Source organism: Morus notabilis, unplaced genomic scaffold (genome assembly GCF_000414095.1).
Source record: "Morus notabilis unplaced genomic scaffold, ASM41409v2 Scaffold137, whole genome shotgun sequence".
Classification (NCBI taxonomy): domain Eukaryota; kingdom Viridiplantae; phylum Streptophyta; class Magnoliopsida; order Rosales; family Moraceae; genus Morus; species Morus notabilis.
This window is the reverse complement of record NW_010358172.1, coordinates 509,426-518,899: the sequence shown is the minus strand read 5'-3', so window position 1 is coordinate 518,899 and position 9,474 is coordinate 509,426.

Below are 9,474 nucleotides of genomic sequence, written 5' to 3'. Positions count from 1 at the left end.
TTCGCGAAGTGGGTTTTATATGTTCTTCAGAAATTAATTCTTTGTACTCTTAATTTTTGACATTATAATATGTATTTTTAGCACTTTTTTTTAGGCAAAGTTTTTAAACCGGCCCTACTATTTACTGGATTAAAACGATAGTCGTATAAGTTAACATAAATTATGTATATTTATATGTAAAAATATACAATTAAGTATAAGTCTTATATATTTACATGTTATACAATTTAACATATGCGTTTGTACAATTTAATAAGTTGTATGATAAGTTATACAATTCATCATATGTCTTATATATTTACATATAATAATTGTACAATTCAACATAAATCTTGTATAATGTCTTTCACTGGATCAGTCAAGTAAATAGTGACTGCCGGTTGGAAGATATTTCTTTTTTTTTATTGCTAAAAAAAAAATCTTAAGGTTTTTATAACTTGTCCCCCCTGAGTTTTTATTTTTTTATTTTTGTGTTGCCTCTCAACTTGAAAATTAACGGGTGCGTTTGAAACTCGTATTAAAATGATTTTATTTTTTGTATGAAAATAAAAATGAAAACGTTTTCAATCTCAGACAGAAATCATTTTTGAAAATGCGTTTGGTAGTTTTATCAAGATATTGTTTTCAATATAAAAAAAAACTCATTAATATTTCTTTCTCGTTCTCTCTGCTCGAGAGAGGAGAAAACAAAAATAAAAAATGAAAAACGGCTAAAAATTATTTTTTATTTTTCTCTTATTTTACACTAAACAAAAAAATCATTTTCATTTCTGTTTTTTGTTTTTATTATGTCAAACGCTGTTTTAGAAATGTTTTTATTTTTTTTTTCTCGAAAAATGTAAAAAATAAAAACATAATTAATTTTGTTTTTATTATGTCAAACGCTGTTTTAGAAATGTTTTTATTTTTTTTTCTCGAAAAATGTAAAAAATAAAAACATAATTAATTCTAAATACGGCTAATATGTCACATTTTACTGACAGTGGGTAAGTTAGTAAACAAAAAAGCTAATGATAGCCAAATCACTTAAATATTAATATCAACCTCGAAATCTGCTAAATAAAAAAAAATACATTGTAACAGTTTTTAGCAAGTTTAAGGGTCGAGTTTTTAAAACCCAAAAATTGAGATTAAAAGCATTGAAACCCTTATTCCATTAATAGTTCTGAATTTTAATAATATTATAGTAGATCTGCGTAATCTCAAAATTTCATCATGTTATCATAAGATTTGTTTGGACGAAATATAACATTTTATCTTTTAAAATTAATTAACTTTAAATTAATAATTCATAAAACGTATTAACGTTTAAAAAATGATTAATTTCAAAAATTTCTCCTGAACTATGATCTTTGTAACACTTTTCTTCCTGAATTTTAAAACGTAACATCCGCTCCCTCTGAACTTTGTTTAATTAACAAGTTTTCACATTCTGTTATAATGAGTGACGGAATTCACCACGTGTCATATACATGACTCATCTGATGAGGGTATTATCGTAAACTATCGTGTCTTCTAGTGATCTACCACCACACTTTCGTCTTTTTTCCCTGCCATTCGCCTCTGATTCTAGCTTTTATTTCTTTAGTTTTGCTCCTGTTTTTTGAGTTCTTTTTAGCTTTCCTTTTGTAATATCTGAGGACTCCTTCTCCTCTCTCCTCTATATTGGTTGTATTCAATGTAAAATTTTTCTCTTATCAAAAAAAAAAAAAAAAATCGCACAAGGAAATGAAAAACTCTTTTTTTTTTCTTCTTTTAAAGGTTCTTCTTCTCCTAAAGAAGGAGAAGGCTTTACTGTTCGCTCAATTTTAGATATAGAGCATGGTGTATGATTTTTTTTAAGAGATGGTGTCGTTGGGAGAGAAGCAATTCATAAAGGGTGGGATTGCTCCCGACCTTCGTTCTGATGGTCAGAAAAGATTAACTTACCACTTTAACAATTAATGGTGGTGATCCTTCAACGCTGGAGTCTGATCTTTGGTTGTTGTGTATATATAGAGCAAGGTATTAGATCTGCTTATAGTTGGATTGGGATGCCTTTCTGTTGGTGGAAAATCTAAAATTTCTGGATTTGGGTTGAAGCTAGCAAGAGCTGTTTCACTAAGTTTAGTAAGTTCTTACGGAGAAGATGGTGAATTTTTCAATAAAAATAAGAAATTATCTGATTACGAGGGTATAAGCGTAATTGTACTTTTAATTCTCACTAAATAAGTGACACGTGGCAATTCTGTCACTCATTGTAACATAAGAAAAAAATTTGTTAACGGAATAAAGTTTAGAGAGAGCGAATGTTACGTTTTAAAATTCGAAGGGCTTAATATTACAAAAGTCATAATTCATGAGGAATTTTTTAAATTAATCCTGTAAAAAAAGTAAAATCATACAAGAAAAACATATATGTTTTGTTTTCCTAAGAACTTAAACGTAATTCAGGCAATAGAGTAGTCATTGATCCAAGTATGAAACGACACGGAAAGGAACCGCGTGGCATTTACTTTGAAGAGAAATAATTGTCGTCTTTTTTTTTTCTTTCCAATTCGTAGACATCAAAATGATTTGTCGTTTTTCTCTTCTTGAAAATGGTTTGTCGTTTTAGTTTAGTACGAAAACAACAATAAAAACCATGCGAAGAAAACGACGTCTTTCCTGCATGACAAATACACGACATTGAGTAGGTATATATATATATATATATATATCTATAGAGAGAGAGACGATTTGACGTTTATGTTTGGAAAAAAAAAAATTAAATAAGTGCGATATGTCGTCTTCTACTAGAAACGACATACATTTTTTCCTTCAGTTGGAGAGGAGACGCTGTAATATGAAGGAACATTCCATAAATAGTGGTGAAAATGATTTCGGGAGGTCGGTTTAAATTGGTGAATAAAACGCTTATCCATTTGCTCAAAAAAAAAATTCAACTTATCCATAATAGTGGCAGGCTTAAATTCTATCAGTATACATGTGCCTTTAACTTCGAAATAATAACAATAATCATATTTCTTACTCGCACCTTACACCAATGCCTGATATCAACTGCAAAAACATATATTAGTTCTGAAAACAAAACCTACATAGTCATGCTATTTTGATAGTTGAGCTTAACAGAAATCTTGTGGATACCAAAACCAAAGCGAAGACAGAAATTACAGTATATTACATTACTGCTAGCTAATACGCATGCTGCACAGAAGTGTTTGCCGCGCCGTATAACAATCCTTTCTTCAACATTTAAAAATTCAGGCTCTATTGTTGTTCCTGCATCATGAGGTTGACAAAATTGTGAGATAATTCAGAAAAGGAGAAAGATTTAGTGCTTTTTTTTTTTTATTTTAAAGAGAAGATAAGCTATTTTATGAATCCTTGTACCTCACATATCTCAAAGAGCATGTTTTTTAATTTTGTGCAAGTCCTTAAGGGCAACATCAATCTTCATTCTTTTTCCTGCCAATTCCTGCCGACACTTTAAACCAATCATAAATACAGAAATTAAGCACTCATGTGTTGTGCTGTTGAGAGATGCTTCCTCTTGAAGACTTTGATCAACTATCTCCGTCACTCTTGTTGGCAAAGCCATTTTGACATATTGACATAGAAATTAAGCACTCATGTGTTGTGTTAGGGTCGTTCTTTTGCATTTTTAAGTTATGATGATTTGAGTGATAATCTTGAGTTAAGTTTAAATTATAACTTGAGTTGAAGTTGTAACTTGAGTTTGTGTTTGGATGTCCACATTTGAATTGAGAATCTATTTGAGTTTGTGTTTGGGTAGGTCAAAACTTAAATTTGTATTTAGATAGTATTTTAATAAAAATTCAATGGTGATGAAAAATTTTAATAGGGTATATGGGTGAGATTTTATTCGTCTTTTCGTTGTGAATACATAGAAAAAAAATCATCTCAATCAAAATTAAAATGAAAAAGTTATAGCATTTTTAAGAATAGAAAAAATATTGTTCATTAACTTGAGTTTGAATTTATGAACTCAAGTTGAAGGGAAAACTTGAATTCGAATTTAACCCCAAACTCGAGTTTAAACTCAAATTTTATAAAAAAAAACATGAACTTAAATAAAATTATAATTTGAGTTCAAATTTTTTTTTAGTTTCATCACAAAAGAATACCTCATTTGGTAAGTCCTTTAAGATTTTCATCCGTGGGTTTTTTTCCGGTGAAGATTTCCAACAAAAGGATTCCAAAACTATACACATCTCCTTGAGTTGACACCTTGCTTCCCATGCCGTGCGAAACTTTAGACCCCATTTGGTAACGTTTAAAACCAAATAAAAAAAAACTTTTTAAACTCTAATATAATTTTTCAATAAACAAAAACTTAGAACTTTTTTAATATAGTTTTGTCCATAAAAACATATAAAGAACGTTTAAAAGCATTACTCTGAAGAAAAACTAAATATTAAATGTGTTCTTTTCCTAAAAACTCAGATCTGTTATATTTATTAATCGTTGAAAATTAAGGCAAACAACGATTAACGACATGTGCATAATATTTCAGGCAATAGAGTTACCATTAGACCCTAAAAAAAAAAAATTAGAGAGTTGCCATTATTAAACGACGCTGAAAGGAACGACGTGGTATTTACTTTGAAGAAAAACATAATTGACGATTTTATTTTTGTTTAATATGATGTTACGTCTGATATTTCAGATGATGTTGGAACACTGCCTGAAATACAGCTTGATTAATTAAGATCCGGATTAATTACATTCAGTTTCTTAAGCAGAATAAAGTGCAGAAGTAAAAGAACAGACAATATGATATCACAGTTCGGAGCGCACACCTACATCTGCGGGGTCACGCCCAGACAATAAACAGTTTCACTATGTTTCAGAAATTACAGACACCGAACGGACATATTCACTTAAGGACTCCTTCCTAAACAATGACGCCGCTGTGACGAATCTCCACAGTGATTGTTTAGCGTGCACCACACATCTTCTACTCACCTGACGAACTCCCTTCGACCGGCAAAGCTTCCTCCCGAAAACAACAAATCCCTCTTCCGAAAGACGATCTCAATAACTCATAAAAACTCACAGACGTCTCTCTGAATATTTTCTCAGTAGTAAGCTCTCAAAAATCACAGACTTTTCCTCTAGAGATATTCTATTAAATCTGTACTGCATATGCTCTGAAACAAAGCTATTAAATCAAGTTAAGAGAATCTCATTTTAATCCACTCTTGATAAGTTCTCCATTATCTTCATGATTCTCTCTCCTAGATAGGCTCTAAAATATCTTCACGTTATCTTCACAATTTCCAATTTGAATTATCCAGCAAACTTCCAAATCCGAATTAGTTATCCTCATTACAAGTTAACACTTGATCTCCACGTGTTCTTCATTAAACACAGAGAACTTCCTCTTATCCAAATCACACATTCAAATCTCAAATAACCAAACCAATTATTCCACTTTTAAAACACAACACCGTCATGTATATATAACCATGTATATATATATATATATATATAAAGCTCTTGCTTTGGAACTTTAAATATCAAACGGATTGCACATTCATTTGCAAGACACGTAGCTCTATTAACTTCATCTTCCATATAATCTCCAATAACACTTTTCAATTTTAAATTCGGATTGTACATCAAATTCAACAAATCCGAATTAATGCCAACTTCAATTCCCACAAGTTGGATAAGCTGCAAATATCAAAATCATATCTCCTTATCTCTTTCTAAAATCTCATTTAAATTCAAATAACCAATGCATTATCTTCCTTTTATCAATGCATTATCCTTATCTCTCCAAATCTGATTCCGAATCTTCTTCTGTAGTACAAAATCTTCTTGAACCTATTTTTTGAATTTTTACAAGATTGTCAATAAATTGCCAGCTAATAAAAATACCTAACAATCTCCCCCTTTGGTATTTTTTGGCAAAACTAACAAGAGATCCTAAAAAAATTTAAAAACGACAAAAAAAAATTAAAATTACTTGTTCTCCCCCTTTTTATCAAAAATAAGCCTAAGACACAAAAAAAAATTCACACCCTAGAACTGTCTTCAACAGCTCCCCCCCCTCTAATCTTCTCTGTGTCTTACTCCCCCTGATTGTGGCATTCTCCCTTGTATAATGCTCTTAACACCTGTCAATCGCTTAGTGCAACCAGCATCACTACACCCACAATTATTAGTGCATGCTTCTAAAGAAGTATAAGCCTTATGACACCTAAAATCAGATTTTCTTACCCACACACGTCTAGAAAAATTATTTTTCACATCAATCTTCACGTTAGGTGTCTTCTTTGAGTTTACAGAATTTGGTGGATTAATAAACATACCTCTCTTCAAAGCATTTAAATACTTGTAGCATCTCGGTCTTATGTGGCCAGGTAAACTGCAGTAATGACATGTGGGGACAAACCTTCTCTGTCGAGGGGATGCGATAGTAACCTTCTTACTGGAGGAAGTCGGAGGCTTAGAGGTAGTCCTCTCTTTCACAAACACTGTCTTGGACGTTGAGCTCTTACCAATATAGCCAAGGCCATGTCGATCACCACTCACTTTTCCTATCAAGAGAATGTGATCCAATTCTGTGGTGTCAGAATTCATCATCTTCAATGACTTTTAAGTATACTCCAATTCAGCTCTTGTCTCCTGCAGCTTTTTCTCCTTTTCAACAGCCCGAAATTCATAATTTACAGCAGCCCTCTTAGTACATCCTTCTCTTTAATAAGCTCATCGACTCGCTCCCGCAAACACTTATTCATTTTAACCAGCAAAACCCATTTGTTGAACATGGTTTCATATGCCTCCTAGATTGTCTCCTCAGTCAGTTCTTCACCATCGCTGGAACCGTCAGAATCTGAAAAATCTCTGTTTTCTTCTGGTTTTCTAGAGTGTGTTGCAGATGATGTTGCAACATAAGCTGTGACATGATCTGTAACACTGCAGTTTGGAACATCTTCGTAGACATTGAACGCAACATAGTTGTTCACATGATCAGCATCTTCCTAGTTGCCTTCAGAATCATCATCACTCCATGTGACGTTGAGAGACTTCTTCCTCTTCTTGAGAGTGTTAGCACACTCAGACTGAATGTGACCGTAACTGTCGCACTCCCGGCATTGAATTCTCCTATTCGTCTTCTTATCACTGGAGAAATTTGTAGCTCCCTTATTTTTCTGAAAATTGTTGGAGTTATTGAAAGTTGGAGTTTGGTTCTTCTCATTGAACTTCTTCATCACCTTGTTGAAATTTTTAGTCAATCGAGTAAGAGAACCCATTAAATCTTCATCTTCTTCCTCAACATTATCTTCCACTTCGGCTTGGAAAGCAATCCCCTGAGAAATCTCATTCTCCTTCTTATTTTGACTCAGATTCATTTCAAATGTCCTCAGTGATCCCATCAATTCATCAAGTCTCATAGTCTTAGTGTTTTTCGCCTCTTCAATAGCAATGACTTTGTAGGCAAATCTCTGTGGTAACGATCTCAACGTCTTGCTGACAAGTTTTGCCTCAGGAATTTTTTCACCAAGAGCAAAGGATTCATTAGCTATATCACACAATCGTGAATTAAATTCAGAAATAGCTTCAGTTTCATACATTCAAAGATTTTCAAACCTGGTTGTGAGAATATTCAATTTGGATTGTCTGACGGCGGCGGTTCCCTCATGAGCAATCTCTAAAATCTCCTATGCTTCTTTTACCGATTCACACGTGGATATCATCTTGAACTGATTAACATCAACTCCATTGAATATTGCATTGAGTGCACGTGAGTTGTAGTTGGACAACCTGTCTTCATCAGTGCTCCATGACTCTTCAAGCTTGATAGTCTCTTTTCCTTCTGCATCCTTAGTTACAGGATGCTTCCAGCCAGTCAAATCAGCACGCTAGGCCTTCTCATCTTGAGCCTTGATGAAAGCCTTCATCCGGGCATTCCAGTATGAATAATTTGAACCATCGAGCAGAGAGGGACGTATAACTGAATCTCCTTCCTTTAGAAAATCCATTCCAAACATAACAGATCAACTCTTCAAGATCTCACCAAACTTATGGTCAGTGAACCGCTCAGATACCACTTGTTTGATCTGATGCTACGTCTGGTGTTCCAGATGATGTTGGAACACTATCTGGAATACGGCTTATGTTCAGTTTCTCAAGCAGAATAAAGTGCAGAAAGTAAAAGAACAGACAATATGATATTGCAGTTCGGTGCGCACACCTACATCTGCGGGGCCACGCCCAGACAGTAAATAGTTTGACTATGTTCCAGAAATTACAGACACCGGACGGACTTATTCACTTAAGGACTCCCTTCTAGACAATGACACCGCTGTGATGAATCTCCATAGTGATTGTTTAGCGTGCACCACACGTCTTCTATTCACCTAACGAACTCCCTTCGACCAACAGAGCTTCCTCCCGAAAGCAAAAAATCCCTCTCCCAAAGGACGATCTCAATAACTCATAAAAACTCACAGACGTCTCACTGAATTTTTTCTCAGTAGTAAGCTCTCAAAAATCACAAACTTTTCCTCTAGAGATATTATATTAAATCCGTACTGCATATGCTCTAAAACAAAGCTATTAAATCAAGTCAAGAGAATCTCATTTAAATCCACTCTTGATAAGTTCTCCATTATCTCCATGATTCTCTCTCCTAGATAGGCTCCAAAATATCTTCACGTTATCTTCACAATCTCCAATTTGAATTATGCAGCAAACTTCCAAATCCGAATTAGTTATCCTCATTACAAGTTAACACTTGATCTCCACGTGTTCTTCATTAAACACAGAGAACTTCCTCTTATCCAAATCACACATTCAAATCTCAAATAACCAAACTAATTATTCCACTTTTAAAACACAATACCGTCATGTATATATTACTATATATATATATATATATATATATATATATAAAGCTCTTGCTTTTGAACTTCAAATATCAAACGGATTGCACATTCATTTGCAAGACACGTAGCTCTATTAACTTCATCTTCCATATAATCTCCAATAACACTTTTCAATTTCAAATTCGAATTGTACATCAGATTCAACAAATCCAAATTAATGCCAACTTCAATTCCCACAAGTCGGATAAGCTGCAAATATTAAAATCATATCTCCTTATCTCTTTCTAGAATCTCATTTAAATTTAAATAACTAATGCATTATCTTCCTTTGACCAAGGCCTTATCCTTATCTTTTCAAATCTGATTCTGAATCTTCTTCTGTAATATGAAATCTTCTTGAACCTATTTTTTGAATTTTTACAAGATTGCCAACTACTAAAAATACTTAACAATTTTTTTCATTCGAAGACATCAAATTGACTCGTCCTTTAGCCGAAGAGCACCAACGAAAACCAAGTGAAGAAAACCACGCCGTTTTTGTACAGAAAATACGGCATCGAATATCAACGTTTATGCTTTAAAAATGAAAGCATTTATAAGTGAACATGTCGTTTTCCAGGAGAAACGACGGGCG